Below are 25,577 nucleotides of genomic sequence, written 5' to 3'. Positions count from 1 at the left end.
AGCCCTGAGGCCATTACCACAGCTAGTGCCAAACTGCAGCAGGAAGAAAAGCTGCAGGATCTGTCGCAGACGCCTATGCTAGAGGCTGAAACGAGCGGCTCTGTCACAGACTCACGCGCTGAGCCGAGCAGAACAACGAGGGGCTCAGACGAAGTCGAGCGGCCCCGCCCACCCCCTGCGCACGCTCTAAGCCGAGCAGACGACGAGCGGCTCTGTCGCAGACGAGGCGCATACAGGAAACACAACAACGATGCGAATGGTAGCAGACCACCGAGGCGAAGCAGGCGGAGCGAGACGAAACCCCTTCCCGTTTTCAGTGAGAAGGAATACAAAGGAGGAAGAGGCGACCCCTTCTCGTCTTCCGTGAGATGTATTCAAACAGAGACGACGAGATGCGAACTTTATCGGCTTTGAACAGATACGACGAGACGTGAGCCGCAGTCGACGTCGAAGCAGTGCGAGCCGACGACGACGGAGAGGACGTAAAGACGATGCCAGAGAAATGATCTTATGCGATAAGGGTTGCTAGGGTTCGATATGGATCGAAACCCTAGCAGAGCCGAGCTTGGGAGACGACATCTTTTATACATATATATGTGTACATATATCTTTTATATATGTATATATATGTATATGTATATATATATATATATATTAAAGCCCAAGGGCAATTATATTGAAGAGAAAAGGGTACAAATAGGCTTTATGAGTGGGCCCAAATAGGCACCCAACCCACACGGTACAACACACACAAAAAACCCAAAAATGATATGGTACATATAAGATAAATCGGGTTAGTAATGCCTCTGCCTCTAGTTCTCGGAAGGGAACCAACTAACAAATTGGTGAGGTGTGTGTCATTACCCGAAGTAACTAAAGTATCATCCATTAGATTCATATTCATTAGCTCAAGTAGAAGTAGATCTCCATTCTTCTTCTTCCTCTCGGAAGTGTAAGCCTGTCATTTCTCATCCGAAGATTATTGCTCATTCGAATAAGGAGTTAGAGCTGTAGTAGAAGGTTTGCCAACAATTGTACCCACAATAAGTTCTAGTATATGTGAAGTATGAGTGGTTGCCTCTACATTGGATACTTCCTGAAGATGGGGAGCTGCAAAATTCTCCTGATTATCAGTCCGAACACTATTTTTTGTAGGTAAGGATCATTCAGTACTGTTTTCAATAGGGTTTGAAAGTGTAGGTTGCCCAGCAGAGTCATCCAACATCACATCAATTGCAGAAACAATATTGTTAGAGTGGTCCATAGGGGCAATTAAATCAGACACCAAATCCTGTCCTATGGTAGTGTCCAGGGCAGTGGGGTTAGACCCATCCTTATTCACTTGATCTTTAGATTTCAAATGCTTGATCTTTAGATTTCAAATTACGATGAAGCTTATGACATTTATCAAGGGTGTGCCCAAACATCTTACAATGAGAACAATAAAGAGGTCTATGTTCCATGACGATTTGTTATCAATATCCATTATGAGTTGTCCCAACTGGACTTCAGTAACCTGAGGTAAAGTAATATCTCTTTCCACAAGTATTTAGGCCACAGAATATCTGGTTAGGTTGAAAGTGGGTAGATCTAGCTTCATAGGGTCTCCAAGACTTAAGAACCTCTTAAGAACCTGATGATAAAAAAAGTGCAGCTTGAGATCAGGTAGACTAAACCATACTTGTACAGTAGGAGATTCATGATTTGACCCAAAATCAGGAAACCACTTGAGTAACTTCATCGACTTGTCTGCAATGTTAAGATATTTTTTGGAGAAAATCTGAGTGTAGTCTTCAATCACGGTTAATTGAATCAACACATGTATTTCATCCATAAGCCCCATTTTTCGATTTTCCTGCTAGTTTGAGATCATCAAAACTTTTATCTGATAACTTCCATAGGTGTGTGCCCTCACAGAAATTTTTCAATAAGAGCGAACTTGAATTTCTCAGTAAGGGAGGAAATTTCTAAGTCAGAGAAAAGAAGTGTTGTTTTCCAACTTTTCCTACACTCCTTAACAAAGGGACAGTCATCTGTACCATCACAACAATCCTTATAGCTGGAGGGGAAGACAATCACCAACTCCACTTGAGGATTACCCACCATGTGGGCAAAGGAGTCGATGCCAGGTTCAATCGAAGGAGGAGGGCCATCATAGCAGGAAAATCCACCTGCTAGCAGTTCCCGAGATAATCACAGCGAGGTGCAAAAGGATGCAAAGCTGTTGGCATCTCCCGCTACAAAGACCCTCTGCTGCAAAGTCCCGATCGGAAGCAGGAGAGGTGAACGTGTGAAAACTTGCAGGCTAGATGAAACCCTGGCGCAGCAGTCGAGTTGGGTCAAGGAGGTAAAACGAAAGTGTAGGACGACACACAATCCCTACCCCTTCCCGATTTTCGTTGTGTTGCAACCGACCTTGTAATAAAAATTGCTGTGACACAGAGATCCGAGGAAGGAGACAATGAGCGAGCACTAAGAAACCAGCGGAAGACGAAAAAATCGAAACAAGAGAGCGCGGACCGTTCGTCATCGAGCACGACGAAGGGAACGAAGGAATTAGCACTGGGTTTTGCCATCGTGCAAAACCTTAGCAGAGCAACCCTCCGACGACATATATATATTCCTGTGCGCAAGCCCCGACTCATTGCTAGTGGCTTCAGCGTAAGTCCCTCAGGTCGGATGTTCGAATTCCAGCACTTACTAGCAGATTCGAATTAGCACATTGACTAGAAGCGGGGTCCGCCCCTCGGTCAGTTTTTGAAAAAAAAATTAAAAATAATACACACACACTATCATATATGTGTCTACACACACACACACACACACACACACACACACACACACACACACACACACAGATATATATATACACACACACACACAGATATATATATATATATATATATTCCTCAGAGGATTGATTGTGTGGATTGCTACCTCTTTAAAATACAAAATATGATGAATTACATGTTTTCAATGCGCCAAAATTCAGAGCACTAACCACCCCATGAACATTAACTTTTCTAGCTGTCTTTGGTAAACCCAATATAAAATCTAAAGATGTTTTCACATGTTTTCTGCATATATACTAGAGTGTCTACACCCCTTAAAATTAAATACTAGTATGTCTTATAAAAAGGTTGACTAAAGGAAAGACATCACTTCTAAATCTTGGCCAAAATATATCAACGTTCAACGGAACAAATTTCTTTTTTTATTTATTTATGATGAGTTAAAATTGTTAGGGTAGGAGGGTGAAACCGGCATCATCACATTGACTTCACTAGTTAATATATCGCAAGCCACTCTCATGCATGTCATGAATGAAATGGTGCTCTATGCGAACTTAGAAGTTCAGCAAGTATGCCCCTCAAAAAAAAGACCATAACACAGCATAAGATGCAGTGTGATGAACACAACTCTCTGAAATCAATAATCTGATGGAAGGCTAACAATGAAATGTGAATATATTTGTTCTTCCCCATACAATCTTTGAGAATAAAATTAATGCGGAAATTATGAATGAACCACCTATAATGCTAAGGAAGCTGCCTATGTCACCAATTAATTTGGGTTGTGATAAAATATATACCTGTATCTATGCTAAGTCAAGTTTAATATCTAACTAACAACTATATGTAGCTTTTGAAAACCTATCTCTTGGTCTTCTAATTGCTTGCTTCTTTAAGATAAGCTTATAATTTATTTTTTCTTGAGTAATCTAACACTACCTTATCTTTCTTTATTCAACTTGTGTATTATAGCTGCATTATCTATGTTTTTTCAAGGCGAGATAATCAATTAATTTTCCTAAAACTAATATCCTAATGATATTAAATATGAAAATTTAGGCGCCCAACATATAATAACTTTCAAATTTGATCTTTAGGCAAATTTAAACACCAAATCGCGTTCACTTTGATTGGTTTTGTTGCTTGTTTTTAGGTCTCTATGGAGATGAAAAGATTGCATCACTTCACAAGTAGGTTGGAAACAAACTTAGATCCTCTAATTTAAGGAAAAAAATAATGTGTTGGGTATAAGAAAGCAATCAATCATAACATTGTTGTATTTGCAGGTACTAAATTCAATTTTATTTTTTAAGGTTTATATATGAATTTTGAGTAAATATTGACAACCACTTAGTGTTATATAGGTTTGAGCATGTGCTTGCCACATATTGCATTTAAACTTGGTATTTTGATTGAATAGATTGCTTTTTATTATCATTATTATTATTTTAATCATCTCAAGTGTCTTTTTTTTTAAATTGTTTTTTATTTTTTTTCTTTTTTTCTAGGAGAGCTATTTTTGATTAAGTTAGTAATTTTGAACTCTCTGATTTTCAATGACCTAAAGTAATGCTTATTTCTCAATTTTAATTTTAAGTGTTATGGCTTAAACAATAGTAGTCCTCTTTAATTTATATAAATTGATCTCTTATAAAATTTTAATAAGACTTATGCAATTGAATTAATTATTAGCCAATGTGTTTAGTACAATTTAGAATTTAGAATTAAAAAAATATATTAAATTAGGTAAATTAGTTAGTTGTTCTTAATTCAATATGAATTTTAATATTTGTAAAGGTGTATTAAAGCTTTAATGATTATGCCCTGCTTTTAATTTTGTTAGTGATAATCATAAATTAAATATACACTTCTAATAACTCTAGTCACTACAATTTTGAGTAGCTAAAATTAAAGCTTAGTAAGTAATAATCAATCTCAAACAAATTTTGGTAGGTGCACCAAAAAAAAAAAAATACAAATGTATAATAACACTAACACTATGTTTCACTATTTAAATCAAAGTACAACAATGAATGAAGCATGCCAATACATAGTTATCTGTCACTAAAAAGCCAAACATTACCACAAGACATCTCTCCCAAACTCAATTTTTGTTAATGAAAATAAAATACAAGATAAGTATAAAATACAACTACAATTAAAACTCCCCTCAAAGGTCTTTAGCTGTCACCTCGTCGTTGTCCTCCTCAGCTACTTGGTTGGGGTCTGCTCCTGAATTGAATTGCTAAGGTGATGGAACTAAAAAGTTCACCTGATCGAGTTCTATGTTCATATTATTTTATGCATACATATGAAACATTGATGCATTAAGTTATTGCAACCAAAAAAATTACCTATGCTATTATTACTCTATATGATATATTATGCCCAAAGTTACCGCATCACCCTTCTGATCTTGAACTTGCTTAGGAAAGGTGCACAGAGAACAATGGCATGAAGATGTGGAGGCCTGATGTGATGCTATGGCCGTCTTGCTAGTGCTCTAGTAGGCGTGCATAGGGCACTTTGAAAATGCATCTTTAGGGATGATCGGCTCCTCATTTGGATCCACGTGAACCACGACTATCTTACAAAGAGCATAGATCAAGCAAGAATGGCCTACTCTTAGAGTCATACTACCATTTGTAATACACATAATTGATTGCATGAGGAGTGACCCAGACCTAATAGTCATCAATTTCTGGATTGTGTAATTCAATAAAACTGTTTTTGTGACTTAACATCGCTTTGGGCATAAGCCTAATAGGAATGAATGAATGCTTGGCTTTCGATTTCAATGTTAGACAAGTATTTGACATTTATAATTTTCTCCTCTTTTATCTACCATTGAGACCCATAATTGAGTCTAGTTAAATAACGCAAAATAATAATGTAATCACGCTGACTATCGAATAGTTGTGTACACTCACCGATGTTTTAATTGATGAATCCATAAATAATATTGATAGTAAGCAATATGGCGTACACTCATCAATCTTTTGAACTTATTTTTCCTTGACAAAATCTTTCTAATCATGGTGTCCCTTGGTGTTCGCAAGTAATACAGAAATCTCTAGAAAAAACACAACTCCTGGAGTCTTGTCAAAAAATGAAGAATGCAAACCTTGTTTATAAAAGATATAGTGTCGCAATGTTGCATGAGCAGTGCTATAATGTTCAACTTGTATTTTGCAAGCACTATGACCTTGAGGGTTAGTGCTGCAACATTAGGTCAAGATTCAGTTAGCGGTTCACTATTAATTCATACCTAAAATTTTGCATTACCATTAATGAAATTGATTCAACACTGCAATGTTAGAATCAACACTATTGTGCTGGGGTGGTATTTTAACCGATTCAAGCATTGCCGAAGTCCATGTGTCGATTCAGTTAGACTGACACTGATGAGCTGTGATTTTGTAGCACTATGGTGCTAGATCAACCACCATTAAGATGCTGACACAAGATATGCAATTAATATAGGTAAGGCCTAGCATCTTGACACCAAGGTTAACATTGCGGCATTGCAACAAAAACATTCACACGATAGAATTTTATAGAAGTTTCGCACTGCACATATATGCAATAAAACAATCAAACAAGAAAGAAAGAACATAGCATGATAAGTTGGATTGCCTCCCAAATAAAATTTAGTGTAATACCATCAGCCCCAAAGATCTATGTTTTATCACTTGGGATGACTCGATTAAAGAATTTTCTTGTGCTTGTCTAAGTCACTTCCAAATGATTTCAGCATTTGGCCAATCACTTTAAGAGTTTGGGAACTGTTTTAACTTTTGAATTTTTATAACCACATATGGAAATACTTTTACTACAATAAATGACCCTGGCCATATGGACATAAACTTTCATGAAAATAATTTCGATCTAGCATTGAATAGTAAAATCTCATATCCTAAGGTGAATTCCTTCATGAAGCTTACGATCATGGAATTATTTTTGTATCTCTTTCTAATTTTTTTTTATTCTCATTGCTTCAAGTATAATCACATCTAACTCTTTTAGTTGTAATAGTCATTTATCATCAACTTCTTTCAAGTTAAAATTAAATTTATTTTTAGTCCAAAATGTTTTATGTTCAAGTTCTAATAACAAGAGACTAGCTTTCCATATACTAGTCGATAGAGTGGCACTCCAATAGGTGATTTATATATTGTCCTAGATGCTTATAATGCATCATCTAAATTAATTATCTAGTCTTTTCTATTGGAATTCAATGATTTTTTTTTTTAAAAAAAATTTATTTCTAGATTATATATTTCAGCTTGACCATATATATTTGATTCCATGCTTCAAAATGATTTGTTCTTATTGATTATAGAAGTTGTTATCCCCTTCACTAATAATTACTTTAGGTGTCTCAAATCGTGAAAAAATGTTACATTTAAAAAATTTAATGACTGTCTCAACATCATTCTTGAGTGTCTATATAACCTCAATTCACTTTGACATATAATCTTTTGACACAAAATAAATTAATTCTCTAAATAAATTTACAAAGAATCTCATAAAATCTAACCACCAAACATCAATTATCTCAACTTTCAGAATTTACTTTAGGCGTAGTTCTTACATTTTTTTTCCTTATATTTCCCCCTCTTTAAAAATAATCACACTTTCTAACAAATTTATTTTAATCCATAGAAAAAGTAGGCAAAAAAAATCCAAAATTTAAAATTTTAGAGGTAGTTTTATATCCTCCAAAATGACTCCAAAATTTTGCTTCAGGACACTTATTAATTATAGATTCAATTTATTTCAAAGTCATACACCTTCTAAAAATTAGATCCTTACATTTATTAAATAAATATGGTTCATACCATTAATAGAACCTTGACTCGTGGATGAAAAAATGATCACACTTTCTAATGAATTTATAATAAGTGTAGGCAAATACAATCCAGATTATAAAATATTATAGGTAGTTCTAGCACCTCCAAAATGGCCCCTATATTTAGCTTCTTGACACTTATTAATTATAGCTTCAATTTATTTAAAAGTCACACCTTCTAAATATTAGATCCTTACTCTTTTTAAATAAACATGGTTCATACCAGTAATAGAACCTTGACTCGTGGATGAATTTTTTTTTCTTTTGGTTATATGTCGACCTTTAATGGATAATTTCTCACATGAGGAGGTTAAGTATTTTAGCATACCACTGCACACGCAAACTAAAATGCAATAAATATGCATCAGGGAGATTCTTATTGATGTTAATATGATCTAAATCTTGGTTCCTAACTCTAGTCTACATAAGTTATATGCTATCTAATTTCTTATACATTTAGTTTCACAAATTATAATGTGAAATTCTTATAACAAATGAATCCTGAGAATAATTCTAGGTTTGCCTTCTTTCTTTGCTACAAGATATCTAATCATAACATGATTTGTACAGACTATCACTTTGGTTCCTATCAAGTAAGTTTTGAAATTGTTAACGATAAATATTGTTACTAATAGTTATTTTTGAATACTTGCATTGTTTATTTGGGATTTATTCCAAATTACACTAAAATAACATATAATATAAACTTTCTTCTCTTCCTTTCATTAAGAAAACATATGAATTCAAAAGGGCAAGCCTAGTCTAGTGTTATTAAAATAGCTGTAATAACTAACTAATTTTTTAAAGTTTTAAAGCCCTCCAGATATTTTGAAGTAAATTCATAAGAGGTGTCATTCTCTAATAAAGAACATGCAGGCTTTGTGATCCTAGAGAAGTTTTTAATGAATCTCATATATAAACTTGCATGTTCTGGAAAATTTATAATTCCTCTAACTGAAGTGGGTGCTTGTAAGTTATCTTTCACATTAACATTTATTGTCCACATCCAAACCCTTCTAAATATTGTGTTTTAAGACCATCCCTTTAGTCACCACAAATATAATGATAGCTTGAGTAGCCATCTAAAAAATAATGGTAGCTATGTGATGCCCAAAATCTCTTATGAGACAGGTTAGTCAATCACGCAAGTATACGTGTCGATCAAATAATATATAGATAAAAAGTCTGTGCATTGATCTTGCGAGAAGAGTTGTTAAAATATTTATAACAGGAGAAGTTCTAGTTTATTAAGCCACTTACCCTAGTTTGAAGGTTGAGTTTGCAGTTATGATATGTTCTGAAATCTTAAAAATAGAAAGAAGAAAACTAAAATAGGTTTTGTTAAAGTTTTCCAGAGATGAATGGTTTCTACTTCTGCGACACTTATTTATTGATTTCTGGATAATTTTTTTATGAAATCCCACACTATTGTTGACAACCAAGGATACTAACAGGTAGAGGTAGCCATGTTGGGATACCACAGACCCTTCATTCCAATCCATTAGGACCCTAAGTCTACCTGGACATGAAGATAGTCAACCCAACACGACCAGAGATCCCTGGTTAGCAATTCGTGAATTGCATCATCCACGGGGACCTCGGTAGCCCAAAGGTCAGTGCAAAGAGACTCTGACCTATGACTATCGGGTAGACCTCCAAGAGGTGGGACCTACACCCGTTGAAGTGCAGAGGATGTTGTAGGAAAGAAATAGAGAAGGAGGATGAGCTACAAAGCTGAAAATGCTAAAAAAAAAGGACTTACGCACCCGTTTGGGTCTGGGAGCATTCTAAAATCTTAGGCACGCTAAAAGGTATGTTGGGTCGGTCGGTTTGGAGAAGACAGGGGCTTCTCCTCTGTACATGCAATATGAATATAGTTAGCTTGAGTGATCCTTAAATATTATGTAGGCCTTATTAGAATGACTTAAGTGATATTTATAGTATGCAAATCATTTAAAACATAGGGCAGATCCTCAGAGGAGATTGAATACTATAATGAAAGATGTTGTTAAAAAGGAAATTTTAAGGTGGTTGGATGTTAAAATTATTTATCATACTTCTGACAGTGCTTGGGTTAATCAAATTTACTGTGTTCCTAAGAAAAGGAGAGTGATTGTAGTTGTAAATGAACATAATTAATTAATTGTAATAAGACAAGTCACTGGGTGGCAAATCTGTATTTATTATAGAAAATTAAATCTCGCCACAAGGAAAACTTTCCTTTACCTTTTCTGGATCAACTGTTGGATAGACTAGCTGGACACTGATATTTCTGAATTTTAGATGGATATTCTAGATACCACCAAATACCCATTGTTTATAAGGATCAAGAGAAGACAACAATCACAAGTCCTTACAAGAATTTTGCTTTTAAAATAATGTATATTTTCTACAATCTAATTGAGAAAGGAATTGAAGTTTTCATGGATGACTTATTAATTTTTGGAACCTCCTTTGGTTCATGTTTAGATCATTTGACAAGAGTTCTAAAACGTTGTGAAAAAACAAATTCAGTTCTCAATTAGGAAAAATGTTAATTTATGATCGCAGGAGGAATCGTTTTGGGGCATAAAATTTCTAAAAATAACATGAAAGTAGATCTAACAAAAATACATATAATACATGAACTATCTCCTCCTAACACAGTGAGAAGAGTTAGAAGTTTTCTAGGACATGCTGGTTTTTACAGTTGTTGACTTTTCTAAAATTTCCAAACTTCTGTGTCATTTTTTAGAAAAAGATGTAATATTTTATTTTAATGAGGAATGCTTAAATTTGTTCTATTTATTAAAGGAAAAACTATTTGTTAATGTGTGATGAGAGTGATTATGTTATTGGGGCAGTATTAGGGCAAAAATATGATAAAATTTTTTAAGTTATTTATTATGTCAGTAAAACTTTTAATGAAACTTAAATAAATTATCCTACTACTGAGAAGGAATTTTTGGCATTAGTATATGCATTTGATAAATTCAGATCTTATCTAATTGGAGCTAAATGTATTGTCCATACAGATCACTCTGCTATAAAATATTTGATGTTGAAGAGGGATGAAAAACCATGGTTAATCAGATGGGTCCTTATAATGCAGGAATTTGACTTTAAATTGGTGAATAGGAAGGATACTGATAATCAAATTGTTGATCAATTGTCAAGGATGGAACAAGAAAATTATGGTGATTATGATATTGAAATAAGTGAAAATTTTATATTGAACAACTATATGTTATTACTGAATGACATATTATGTCGTATGTTGATATAGTTAACTATCTATTTAGTAATATTTTACCCTACCGATTAACATGCCACCAAAAGAAGAAGTTAATTCACTATGCAAGATGTTACTTCTGGGACGACCCTTATTTATATAAAAGATGTAAGGATTAAGTTATCCGAAGATGTGTACTTTTTGAAGAAACCCAAGAAATTATTCAAAAATCTCATGAATCTGATTTAGGGGGACATGTTGGGATAGATAGAACTGCATTTGAAATTCTGCATTCTGAATTTTATTGGCCTGCTTTATTTAAGGATGTTAATATTTATGTAAAAACATGTGATAGATGTCAAAGAGTGGGCAATATTTCTAAAAGGAATGAAATGCTCCTAAATTTTACTTTGGAAGTTGAAAATTTTGATGTATGGGGTTTGAATTTTATGGGAATATTTATATCATCTTTTGGAAACATATATATTTTAATAGTTATGGAATATGTTTTGAAATGGATTGAAGTTGTTGCTTTACCACGCTGTAATGCTCAAAGCGTTGTAAATTTCTTAAAGAAAAATATTTTCACTACATTTAGAATGGAGAGCGATCATTACGGATGGGGGAAGTCATTTTAAGAACTTAAGAATTGAAACATTAACTAAGAAGTATGGAATTAAACATAAATATGCCACACCTTATCATCCTCAAACCAATGATTTAACAGAAGTATCCAATTGTGAAATTAAAAAGATATTTGAAAAGACTGTAAATCCTAATAGGAGAAAGTGCTTTTCTAGACTTGATTATGCATTATGGGATTATAGAGTGCTTATAAAACTCCTTTAGAAATATCACCATATAGACTCATATTTAGAAATGTTTGTCACTTACCAGTTGAACTAGAGCATAAAACATATTGAGTTGTTGAGAAATTTAATTATAATTTGAAAGATATTGGTGAGAAATGATTATTGCAATTAAAAATGCTCGAGAAAATTAGAAATGAATCTTATGAAAATGCAAAAATTTATAATGAAAAGATGAGAATTTGGCATGATTGGAAGATTTTAAGAAAAGATTTTGAGCCTGAACAAGAATTTTTACTTTATAATACAAGATTAAAATTACTTCCCGAAAAACTTAAGTCTAGGTGGTTAGGGTCATTTATTGTAATAAAAGTATATCTGTATGATATTGTAGATATGAAAGAACAAAAAACTAAAAGAATAATTAAAGTAAATGGACACAGATTGAAACCTTACATATGTGAAAACACGGTTTTGTATGAAGAAGTCCTGATGTTGAGTCAACCCGTATAAAACATTGGATATATCGGGCTGACGACGTTAAACCAAGCCCTTCATGGGAGGCACCCCATTGTTATCGTGTGGATTGATTGATGTTGTTATATGGGCTATTTGATGTAGTACTGAGACCTAAGAGATGTAAGAATGTACAAAACACTAATTTAATGATCAAAATGAGATTAGGACAAGAAAATTGGATGCAAGGCAAAACGTTGTTTCTTTGGGCACTATCGCCTAGGCACAAAAACCTTGTGCCTAATCATCTGTTTGTAGTCGACCCGACACCATGGTGTCACAGTTCATAATTCGTGGGTAAATCGCCTGTTAGTAGTTTAAACATGTTTATTTCCTTTGAAACCACTATAAACTTACTTAAGGAACCAGCCACTTCTTATTCTAAGTGTAAGAGAGAATATTTGGAGAAGGAATTGGGTGCTAACTTCAATTTTATTTGTACCAATGGAGAGCATGAGCAATGGTGGGGCTGATGGAAGAAAATTCTTGCACATGGATGCCCAGACATACTTCAACGGGTTCCTTGTGCTTAGCCTTGAAGGAATTACAAAGAAAATCAAGAAGGTAGAAGAGAAGATTGAGAAAATTCATACCAAGTTCAACAACTTATCTGATAAATTTGATCATTTCGACTGGTAGATGAAGCTCCAATTCGATCATATGGCATGCTTCTAGGAGGCTCAAGTAAGGATGTATCAACATAATAACTGGATTAGAGAAAAGTCTACAGAAGAATTTACTCATTGTCCATTTTATCACTTGTTTTTGCACTAAACTCCGATGAATGAAAAGGTGGATGACAATAGTATGCATAAATATTAGAAGTTGGAGGTTTGTGTGAGAGAAATCTGAGGTTTAAATGTGTTTGATTATTGTGCCTACTCTTATTTATAGGTTTCTCTATTTGATATCTATGTTTCTATTTGCTTACCTGCCTATGTTGGATTGTTGTTAAGCCTATTTGTATTGAATTCATGTTTATGTTAGTGAATTTGTATTAAGTTTGTGAAGTTAATATATGGTGTTAGTGTTTAGTGTGCTTATGGTGTTAGTGTGCTTGGATCAATTGAATTGTTTGTACTTAGGAGTTTAATACTTGTGCAAATGGAAGTTTGGAGATGTTTGGAAGATGATTAATTACTAAAATGGCATTAAGTCGATGTAATTAAGGTTTGTAAGCTTTAGGTTAGCTGTGCTTATACTTTAAAAATTCAAAAGTTGCACGCTAGTTTACCACAAAACAGGGAGCCTAAGCACTGAAACCAGCACCTAGTCTCTGAACCGACTGAACCACCGATTCAGTACAATAAATTGTGATTTAGATCAGTTTAATGCCATTTTTATGCTCGAGATTCATATTCTTCCTCCATTCACATAGTCAGGGGCTTCTCCTTGCTTGAAAAACTTGGTGATTTAGAGCCTAAAAACTTAGAATTTCTTCTTCTTTAGGTAAGATCTACACTTTGCCTAAGAAATTTTCTTCTTTCGTCATGAATTTCTTCTGCATTATATAAATACCAAAATTGTTCAAAATATCAAAAAAAATAGTGAAAATCCATGGTAGAAGAATTTATTTGCTTGGAAATTTCTTGTAAGAGCCTTTAGAACTTATATTTGGAATATATTTGGATTTTTACTAGATTTTGTGATGGCTCCAAAAACAAAGAGAGGAAAGGGGAAAGAAGTCTTCAATAATAAGAAATTCATCAATCTTAAAGCACAAAATTGATACAATGAGTTTCTATTATCTAGGAAGTTTATAGTGGAACAAAGTTTTTCTACTCTTGGTTGTAGCTATTCACTGGGAAAGTTTTTGCTACTTCACTTTTTTAGCAGTTATTTTTGTGGTGCGAGAATTTTATGCTAATCTTCTTGAAACACCAGAAGAGGAGGTGTTTTTTCGAGAGAGGGGAGTTGAGTTCACCCCTGAGCGGATTAATGGCCTATATAAGTTGTCTCTTGTTTCGAATTGCTACTATTCTGAATTCGAGCCTATTGAATCGGAGCTTGATGAGATAATTGCATTGCTAATGGATGGGCGTGGATCATGGAAAGTTAAGAACGGACATAAGGTAAATTTCTTCTCTTTTATGCTTAATGCCCCATCTAAAGCCTGCATTATTTTATTTCACCTTGATTGCTTCCTACAAATCATTTGAGTGAAGTGACCCAGGAGAGAACCATTCTAAACTATTGCATTCAAGTGATGAAACTTATTGATGTTTGCTCTCTCATCTACAAGGCTTTTTTCATATCCACCGGAGCTAGTACTTTTGCAGGTTTAGGCAACCCTTCCCTTATCTGTAGTATTTGTAAGTGGTCTGAGGTTAAAGATGAGACTTGGGAAGAGCTACTACAACCACTAAATCCTACTGTTATAGTGAACGTGGATTTATATGGATGATCTTGGGCTAGAGCTTCTAATATTCCATCTACTTCAGCTTTAAAAACTTGTACCTCTAGTACTTCGACTTATTCACCCTTTAGCTTGGACACTGTAATGGAGCAGTTGTAGATACAACAAGGTGATATACTTTCTGTACAGTGTCGGCTTTAAGAGAATGAAGGACATTGGGAGCATTTGAAACATTATTTGAAAAGCAAAAGTGATTTTGAAGCGAGTTTCAATACATCCTAGTGAGCTTTCTAAAGGGAGGCCTGAGCGTCGAGTTCCCTGCTTATCCTCATTATCAGATGTTTGAACGTCGCAAGGCTATGGATTAAGATGATGATGATGATGATGATGATGATGATGATGATGATGAGGATGATGAGGAAGAGGAAGGGTAGTAGCAATTTTGATGTCTGTAGTTACATTCCATAGTTTTTGTTGATTTTAGTTATTTTGATTTTATGAGAGATTGTAATTTTTTGTGTACTGCTGATGTGAATTTTTGATGACCTCACTTTTGGTTGAGGTCTAGAAACTTCTTTAGTAGTCTAGGTTTCCTTTTGCTCCACTTCACACACACACACACACACACACACACACACAATGTACTTTTCATGCTAAACCTGTTTAATTTAGATTTATTTACTGCTACACACTTGTTTTTACTTCTTGTATTTGTATTAATTTCATGTTTAGAACCCTGTGATAGATAATTAATCTGTTAAATCTTTTCTCTCTTCATGCTGTTTTGTACTATCATGTTTTAAACTATTTAAAAAATCAAGTTTTGGGGATGGAGAAAAACACTTTTAAAAACTGAACTTTATTTATCCTAAAATAAACTATATTTAAAAATTATTTTAACTTAACATATGATATGGGGTGTTATTTTTAAAAAAACTATATTTTTAATTCAATAAAATGTTATAGGAAACTTAAGTAAAAATTCTTAATGATTAAGGGTAGTTCTAGAGCTAAGATGTTTAGCATAAAAGTTTAGAAATATACTTTCATTATTCAGAGTAGAAAAAAATGTATTTTTGAAACACTAAAGATTTTAGATTTACACTTTGAAAAGAGTTTTAGACTCTATGAAAAATCAATTTTATACTAATACACATTATCAAGTTAAGAAATGTGAGAATTTTTAACTTTAGAAAGAGAATAGTGAAATTCAAAATCATTAAAGACTATTCAGATATAGTAATCCTCACATGAGAAAGAAATGAAAAGAAAGGATTGAAAATGATCCTCAAGGAAAAAGAAAAAGAAAAGTAAAAAATTATGTGAGAAGAAGTTTGAGGAGATATCTAATTAAAAATTGGCTTCACTTAAATTAACTTAAAGGAAGAAACTTATTTACACTTCTGAACTTATTCTTAATTTAAAATCTATTAGTCAAAGCTTTACTAATAGAGTTCTCATATAATTCTATTTTTTAATTCTTCTAAGATTCTTAAGTCTGACAAAATATAATTATTTTTTTATTGAATAGAAAATCAGAATTCCTAACTTAAGTACTAGATAGTCTTACACTTAAGTTCTACCTCGAGTTATTGAAATTTTTTCTAAAAGTTTCACTATCACATTTATGGGTTAAAAATATAGTAATCTTTAATGAAACTCACAACCATAAGTTGAAATATTAATTTGACAAAATAGATGAGTTACTTGAGGACAAGTAACATTTAAGTTTGCGGGAATAGACACGCCTTTAAATGTGCTTTTTTTATATATACATTTTAAGCTCATTTTTAAGGATATTACGCTTTAATGGGATATATTTTGTGTGTTTTTTTTTATTTCAGGTACAAGAAATGGAGTTTAACAGCAAAATAAGAAAAAAAGGAGCAAAATAGGGCCAAATGAAGCAAAGGAGCACAAAGTGACCTGGCGCCTAGGTGTCAGGTTCTGGTGCATAGGCGCCAGGTAATTAAAATTGTCTTCTAGAAGACTAGCTTCTATGTGCCAGAAACGGTTTGTGGTTTTGTACATTCAATTTGAATGAATTTTGAAGAGGTGCTTGAAATAACTCTTTGTGATTTTAAGATCTTTATTTAAGGAAACAATTGGCTAGTCGAAAAGAGGGTTTTTTAGAGGACTTGGTTGGTGGTGAACAATTTTAGGAGGGGGCATGAGGCTCTCTTGTGTGTGTGAGTTGTGAGTGGGAGTCTTTTTGTGTGTATTTTTGTGTGTCTAAGGAGAGTAAAAAGTCATCAAAGAAACTTCAAAGGATTTACTTGGGGAGAAGTCTCAGATAAGTACTTTGTATTTTTTTATTTTTTTTTTATTGTGAAGACATGAATTTTTAATATAAATCATATTTTACTGTGTTATCTCCATGAATTCTGAGTAGTTTTCTTATCTTTTTCCTTGCGATAAGAAGTAATCATGTGTAGGATTAGAATTATTTTAAGATTTCTCTTATTTCATACTTGTGATGATTTAATACTTCGTACTTCATTTACATCTACAATCTGGCCAATTGGAATGTTAAACCTTGTTGTGAATTCTTAATCACCGGGGAGGGTTATATTTTCCTCAACTAGTAAGAATCACATTAATCTCGTGGGTGAGAATGGCAAAATAGGGAGATAAGTTTTGATGGGTGTAAATTTATCATTCTAGGGTGACAAGTTAGAACCTTAATCAATTTGTTCTAGAGTTTGGAACTTAAGGACTGGTTAGTCCTATAGAGAGGGCACAGTGAGTAATCTAGAGTTGAGAGGCTAGAACTTTTCCAGCATAACCTGAAAGTTAGGAACTTAACTTTATATTAGTCAATGTTCTTTATGCACTAAGAAGAAGGTAAGGAATAGAATTTCTCCTATTTGACATAAAACTACATTTTAACCTTTAAACATTTGATTCCTACACTGATTATGATCTCTTTGCAAGGGAAAAGAACTTTCACATAATTTGAGCTCTTCTTCATAATACTAGTTTAGAAATACTGCATTTTCTTTAAGGCTTTAAAACAGAATTAGTAGGAATTTAGTAACCTTATTTTACACATAAACTTGCTACCATATTTCCTAGATAATTGTTTGGAGTTTAAGTAAAGTTTTCATAAGTCATAAAAAGTGTTTTGGACAAAAAGAGTTCACCTTCTCTATGGGATTGACACTGAAGTTTTAAAAGAAAATCCTATATTATTTAAAATGATATGTATACTTGCGTAGTACTCATAACGTGTAAACTATTTATCAAATTCTATGTTTTATAACATTTCTATGGCGCACACTAGCCGGTAAAATATATCAAGTCAGGTTTTTGGTCAGGAAACTAAATAACTGTGTAATTACAAGTCGAATCAGTCATCAAACATTCAATTGATCAAGGTTAGATGAAGACAGACCAAATTTAATTTAGTGGTGGAGAAAATTTCTAAACAAATAAACTGTCGGACGTCCACCTACATATCAAATGTTGGCAGCCTTTCCAATGTACACACTTCAGATGATGAAAATAAAGAGAAGCACACAAAGGACACTAGATTTAATATTGAACAAATTTCTTTAGTGAGGACAACAAAAGCAAATTCATTAGACAAGATGGGAGAAACTATGCAAGCTTATTGAAGTTTGTGGCATTGGTTTTAAATCCTTCCAACAACTCAATCAAATCTTCTTTTGTAAAACGTGGATCCAGTTCAGACTTCAAAATACACTCAGGTCACAATTCATGCTGAGTAAATACCGTAAAAACACTCACCCATGTTCAACCAGAATAAGGCATGGGGATTCAAAAACTTGGATGAATCTTCTTAATTTGAGGAAGTAGGTTGAAGATTTCTTTGCCTGGGAGTTGGGTGAAGGAAAAAATTGACTTTGTGTTTGATAATTGGTTAGTAGATGGGAAGCTTTAATTAGTGAAAAAATAACATTTGGTGAGATGTAATCATAGCGGAGCACTTGGTAGACAGAGAGACCTCTAAGATTATCTTGGTTACGCCTTTATTTCCTAATATGAAAGACTGTCTACTTACAAAAAAAACTAAAACAGTCTCTTTCTTTATAAATTCATATATTCTGAATTGTTCAGATGGTAAGATGTTGATTGGGGGAGATCAATTTTGTGTAAATTCCCTAGTTCTTCAATTTCATTCTTTGCATGGAGGTGTTTTTGTAAAATGATACCCACTGATGATATTCTTAAGCTCAAAGGTCTGAGAGGTCCCTCTTGGTGTCTCTTTTGTAGGAATGAAGAAGAATCTTTCCACCACACCTTCTTGCCAATAATTAAAGCAGTTTGGAAGGATATCATTGATACACTTCTAATGGGGAATTTGCACTTGCATTGGCAAGACCTTACTTAATGTTGTAGGGATTGGAAAAAAGGCAAAACTGAAATTATCCCGTTGATCATTTTGTGGTTCATTTGGATGGCTAGGAACAAGGTCAAATATGAAGAGAAAAATGTACCACAAAAGTAGATAAATATTAATTGCATGGCATACATTAGAAAAATCGCTACCCACATGAACGACTAGAGAGCGAACAAAGCTAATATACTCCATCTCCATGAAGGATCTGCTACAAAACCAATTGAGATCCAAAAAATCAGATGGAGGGCACCAGTTAAATCTTAGAGTAAAGTCAACACGGATGGTAGCTAATTTTTCAAAAGCAAGTATGTGTGGGATATTCAGAGATTATAATGGGAAATGCCTTTTTTTTTTCCAATCTCCTGTTATAGCTAACAATCTCTACAAGCAGAAGTTTAGGCCATTTTTTGGGCCCTCAAAATTGCTCAACAATTAAACTGGGTCAATCTACATCTGGAATCTAATTCAATCTCACTTGTGTAAATGCTGACAAACCAATTTGTTCCTCCCTGACATATACTACCTTTGATGAGGCAGATCAAGAAAATCTCCTAAAAAAAACAAATTATGGAGTTTCATCCCTAGATAAGGCAACTGGCCAAGAACGGTTCAGTGATTTTTAACCTATTTTTGAATGTAAACCCTTCTTCACACTAATTGCTATTGACTATGGGAGATAATTTGGATCTCCCCTATATCAGATGTAAGAACTGTTGAATGTTTAATAGCATCCTTCCTTTTGCCAATATATATATATATATATATATGGCAAAAGGCTACCTAGGTGTACCAAGAGTAGCACCTTGTAGCAATGCATTGAAAAGAACTAAGCTGTTACAGGATAAGGGGTTGGTTCGAGGTTTGCTAGGGTTTGCTTCGAATGTGATTTCATGGTGTCGTGCATAGTTTCATGCCAATGGAGAGATCTTATGTCGAAGTTATCACCGGAGGTTCCTCTAATGGTGGCTTTAATAAGTTAGTCTTCCCTCCTACTTTCTATGATTCGCTTGTCCTCGGAGGTGAGTATAGTTTTATCAAAAAAATAGGGTAAAAAGGGGGGCAAACTTGCTCTTTTTCTTTTTGAATTCAAAAATAATATCCTTGCTTCAGCGTGTTGATATCATTTGGTGGAAAAATTTGTCTTTGGCCACCCGAAATTAGAGTTTCTTTGCAAACATTTTGAGCTCATGAATCTGGTCGGTGGTTGGAAAATCTGGGCTTTGGATGGTAAACACATTTTGATTTAGCTTTCAAATGAGGATGATTGTACTAGACTATTTGCTCGACGCATTGTTTGGTTTGAGGAAGTTATGATGAAAGTCTTAAAGTGGTCTGTGGATTTCGATCCTCAAGCAGAACTCCCTGTAATCTTTGTTTGGCTTCGTCTTCTTGGTTAGAAGGTGCATTTTTTCAATCATGAGGTTTTATTTTCCTTAGCTGTTATATTTGGTAATCCGCTGATGTTGGATGCTCCAACATTTAACTTAATGAGACCCTTGATTACAAGAATTTTAATTGAAAGGGATGTTACCTTGCCACCTCTGGATGAGGTTTGGATCAGTTCAGCTCACAAAGGCTACTAGCAACAAGTATTTCTTGAAAAACACCCCTCCTACTGCTCTCATTGTCGAATGTTTGTTCATGGTTCTGTGTAGTGTTTTCACCTACACCCATAGTTGCGGAAGAGAAACGTGGGGCAAAACACTTTTACTAATTAAAATATCGAGAAGGGCAAACCTCTGTTGCTAGCACCGACATTGCCTAAATTGGAAGACAGTGATTTTAATATGCCCACTTTGGGTGATTTGCATAATTGTGATACTGAGCATATAGGACATTCAACTACATTTGAAAAGAGTAATGCTAAGGACAATTTGAAATATGGGGCACCCCGACGGGAACTCCCATCTCCTCATCATGTTTCATCCTCGAATTTTGATGATGTTTTGGTTTAGCCTGTAAGTCCTGGGGCCGCATCTTGTCACACTGTAATTCCATTGGATGAGGTTTCTAATCTATTGGGGGAAGAATGAAAAGTTTAGAAATATCAGCGGCGAAAGAAAAAGGGAAATTATGAACTGATGAATCTAATGAGGCTAGAACCTTGGAGGATGTCACTATTACTTGGAAGGTGAACATGGACGTGCCCAGACTAGAGCTTCTAGAAAGGGTATTTTGTCTAACCATGTTTAACATATTAATTTGGAATATTCGGGGAGTTGCGGATCCTTTCTCCCTGGGTAGACTTAAGTTGCTGACAAGGATTCATAAAGTTGGGATTTTCTCCATTTTGGAACCTTTGGTTTTGGCTCCTACTGATCCTATTTTGGGTAAATTCAAACACTTCTCCTTTTTCTCTAACTGTTCTAACAAGATTTGAGTTTTTTTGGAGGAAACATATTTCAATTTATATTGTTGCTAACGAGGGCCAGTTTGTGCATTTATATTTTGCTATGGATGATTTCACAGAATGGATGACTTTTGTTTATGCGGGAACATCTTCCCATGTTAGATATGAGCTCTGGAATAATATTAGAAATTTGGGAGCTATTAATCAAGATAGATGGATGATCGGGGGCGACTTTAATATGATTTTGCATAATTCCAAGAAACTTAGAGGGCGTAGAGTTTCTCTCTTTGATGGACAAATTTTATGAGCCTGTGGTGGATGTTGGGTTGTCTGATTTGGGTTTCATCGAATCTAAATTTACTTGGAAGAGAGGGAAGCTTTTTCAAAGACATGATAAATGATTCGAGAATCAGGCTTGGAATACCTCTTTTGGCTTTTCACAAGTACAACATTTATGCATCTCTGGGTCTTATCATAATTCACTCCTTCTATCATTTGATTTCTTTAAGAAATCTACCAGTTACACTTTAGATATTTGAATGTTTGGGCTAAACATGAGAATTTTTTAACTTTTGTTGTTGCTAACTGGTTTTGTTGTGAGGCGTGAACTACTTGGTTTTGACTTTGGACGCTTCCTAAGAGTGTAGCTTTTGCTTTGAGAGCTTGGAATTGGGATGTTTTCGGTGATTTCCATGCTAGAGTGATTAAGGTTGAACAACGAGTTAATATGTTACAAGCTCTTGATGAATCTACTGCTGGTCTTGTTTCTCAATCTCAGGAGGCACATAAGGATTTATTGGAAGCTTCTATGTGGGAGAAAGAATTGTTGCAACAGAAAGCAGGGGAGTTGCACTTCACCCAAGGTGATAGAAATACGAAATACTTTCATGCATGCATAAAGCAACGTAGGGCTATTAACACTATTGTCCGTATTAAAAATGAGGATGGAGAATGGGTAACAGGTGATCTTGAGTTGGGTGAGAGTGTTGTTAATTACTTCACTAATCTTTTCCAAGCTCAACAGACTACGAGTGATATGGAGGTTAATTTGTTTAATGATGTTAGAAACTATACTGAGGGATTAGATCTTTGTGGTATTCCTGATGAAGGGAAATTTTCATTGCATTCTCAAATATCAATTGCAATAAATCCCCTGATCCGGATGGTTTTACTTCATATTTCTATATCAAATGTTGGGGCATTATTAAAAAAGATGTGGTGGAGACCATTCAAAGCTATGGGGCGAGGCTCCTGGAAAATATTTCTCCGCTACCACTATTGTTCTTGTTCCTAAATCGACACATAAAATTGCTTGAGATAATTTTATGCCTTTAACTATGACTTTTGTGGTCAGGAAAGCTATTAGCAAAATTCTGGTGAAATGTATTCAACCTCATTTGTATCTTATTATCTCTCTCAACCAATCGGCTTTTATACAGGGTCAGGGAATTACCGACAACATTATGTTGGCTCAAGAGTTAATCTATGATATTGATAAGAGATGTAGAGGGGGAAACTTAATTACTAAATTGGACATTCACAAAGCCTATGACTCTCTAAGTTGGGAGTTTCTTTTGAAGGATCTTAAAGATAGAGGTTTTCCTACTGCCTTTTGTAAGCTTATTCACACCTGACTTATCTCCAGTTATTATAACATCATTATTAATAGGAATGCGCATGGGTTTTTCTCAGTGGGCCGTGGGATTAAACAGGGGGATCCCTTATCACCTACTTTATTTATTTTGGTCTTTGATTACTTCTCTCGGTTAATCAATGAACTCTTCACAAGAGTGCCCTCTCTCCATTTTACTAGCAAATCCAAGGTTTTTGTTTCTCGTTTGGTCTATGTTGATGATGTTACATTATTTTCTAATGCTTGTAAGAAGAACGTTAAGGAAATCTGTCAAGTGTTGGAGGATTTCCAGAGTGTTTCGGGTCTCCAATTTAGTGCTAGCAAATGTCATAGATATATGGGGAAGTCTGTTGATCGTGGAAAAGCGGATTGGATTGCCACTTTTACTGGGTTCTTTCTTTCTTCTATTCCTCTTAAATATTTGGGGGTTGACCTCCTCAAATGGAGGAGGAAACAATCTCAATTGGATGTGGTGGTGGAAAAAAGTGCGTAATAGGATGCTTGATTGGAAACATAACTTTTTGTCCTTCGGAACTAGATCACTGTTCTTAGGAGTATTTTCCAAAGCTTGCCTTTATATGCTTTGCAAGCAGTACACATTAAAAAGAGCACACAACAGGTTCTTGAACGATGTTTTAATAAATTCTTATGGGCTGGTGGACATTCGGGTAGGAAATGGTTACCTTGGAAAAGGGTCTGTAAACCGACGTATGCAGGTGGTTTGGGTTTCAAACAACTACATCACATTGCAGTTATAAATTATTTTAAACTCTAGTTTAATTTTCGGAAAGGAGAGTCCTTATGGGCTTCCTTTATGCTCAACAAATATTGTCATAAAACTAATCCTTCCTTAGTCTCTTGACGTACTGGTGATTCTAGGGTGTGGAAAAAGTTATTACAAATTCGTAAATGGGCCAATACATTTATTTTTTGGGATTTAGGTTGTGGCAATATCTCTTTTTGGTAGGATTTGTGGTCCCATGTGCCTTTCCATTTGGGGGAGGCTGCTCATGTGTCGGCACAATTTTAGGGGAGGATCGTCCTGTGGAAGCTGTCGGTCGCTGGAATGAAAATCACGTCGCCCGCTTCGAAGGGACATTTAATATATAGTTATGTATATATCCCAAAAGATAAACAAAAGACTTGAAGATGCGACTCAATCAAACAAACTAAGAAATATATGACATCTGTTTGGCCTGTGAAACCATTTTATTATAAACCGATAAGTTCTCTTATTTAATATAAAAGTTTAAATAGGGTTTATATTAAGCTGGGTGAAGAATCAAAAGACTAAATTATTAAATTTAATTAATTAAAAATTACACATGCATCAAATAAACCTAAAATTATTTCCACATTGTTCTCCTCTATTCACTGAGTAAGAGGGTATTTTATTTTATTTTTGTGATTTTTCTACATAAAGATATGCATTTTTGAAGTTTTGACTATTTAAATAAATAAGAAATTCCTTATTTTTCTACTTAAGTGACGTGGCAACACCTCAACCTCGGCATCTCCGAATCTCCACGCGGCGTCTTCTTATTCGACACCGTCATCCGAGTCGGCTGCCATGCATCCCGCTATTCCGTTCCATTCCTTCGTCTGGCTCCATCATGACCATCCGTCTGATACACGCGAGAACGGATGACATCCATTCATCGTCCCCAAGTCCCTTACCTGAGAACCGTCCTACTTCAAAACTTAATATATCTCTCGATACTCAACCAAATTAAGTGAGGTTTGTTTCTATCGACTCGTCTTAACTAGGAGAACATATCCATATAGTTGATCAAATCTTAAATTGATTTTAAGCATGGAGAATTAAATGAAGCTCGGTTTAAGGGGAGAGTACAATACATTTGCCTAAGAGGTGTGGCCTCGATTGGGTGATTCTAAAAGCTTGCCTTGAGTCCAAAGAGCTCCTACATGAAGCCTCAAACCATGGTAAAATGCCTAGATATGAAATTGGCTCCACCCTAGGGTGGTCTGGTGATAGGGCTTCTATGGGGGATCTTCTTCTCTCACTCAGGGGGTGGTGTGGGTGCAATTAATTTGAATTTGGTGGAGTCTAGAGGGATGTCCTATTTCGAGCTTGATTTTGAGCTCCAAAATTGAGCTCAGGCAGTGGGTTTGAGGGCTTGAGGATGGATGGATTGAACTTAGTGGGTCTTGAAGAAGCTCTTGCTGCAATCGGGTCAGCCATTGGGTAGCTCTAGTTGCTTATGTGGAGGGCAGAAATGTGCAACAATCCAATTGGAATGAGGCAACATGGAGGCTGCAATCGGGTCAGCCATTGGGTAGCTCTAGTTGCTTATGTGGAGGGCAGAAATGTGCAACAATCCAATTGGAATGAGGCAGCTTTGATGGGTTTAATTCTGAGTTTTGGCCTAGGTGGAACATTTGGACTTGGATTTTCTGGCAGCCAAGGTGGCCGGCAGGCCAAAGAGGGGTCACCATCTGACTCAGGGAGGTCAGGGCTTGATTTTGGTGAAGTCAATTTGGGGTTGACATGTGTAAAGGAATTTAATTGAAATGGAATCGGGGAAGAGCTATTTTGGGTCAAATTGGGTCAAATCATTAATTTGGGTTGGGTTCACTCATCAAGGTTGGTTTAGGCTGAAGAGAAGATCATTTGGCTCAGCTTAATCAATGGGGATAAGTCACCATCCAAGGGGATTTAGCTAAACATGGGTTA

The sequence above is a fragment of the Phalaenopsis equestris genome, unplaced genomic scaffold (assembly GCF_001263595.1).
Source record: "Phalaenopsis equestris unplaced genomic scaffold, ASM126359v1 Scaffold000084, whole genome shotgun sequence".
Classification (NCBI taxonomy): Eukaryota; Viridiplantae; Streptophyta; class Magnoliopsida; order Asparagales; family Orchidaceae; genus Phalaenopsis; species Phalaenopsis equestris.
The sequence above is the reverse complement of the archived record's forward strand: the minus strand, read 5'-3'. Positions refer to the sequence as shown.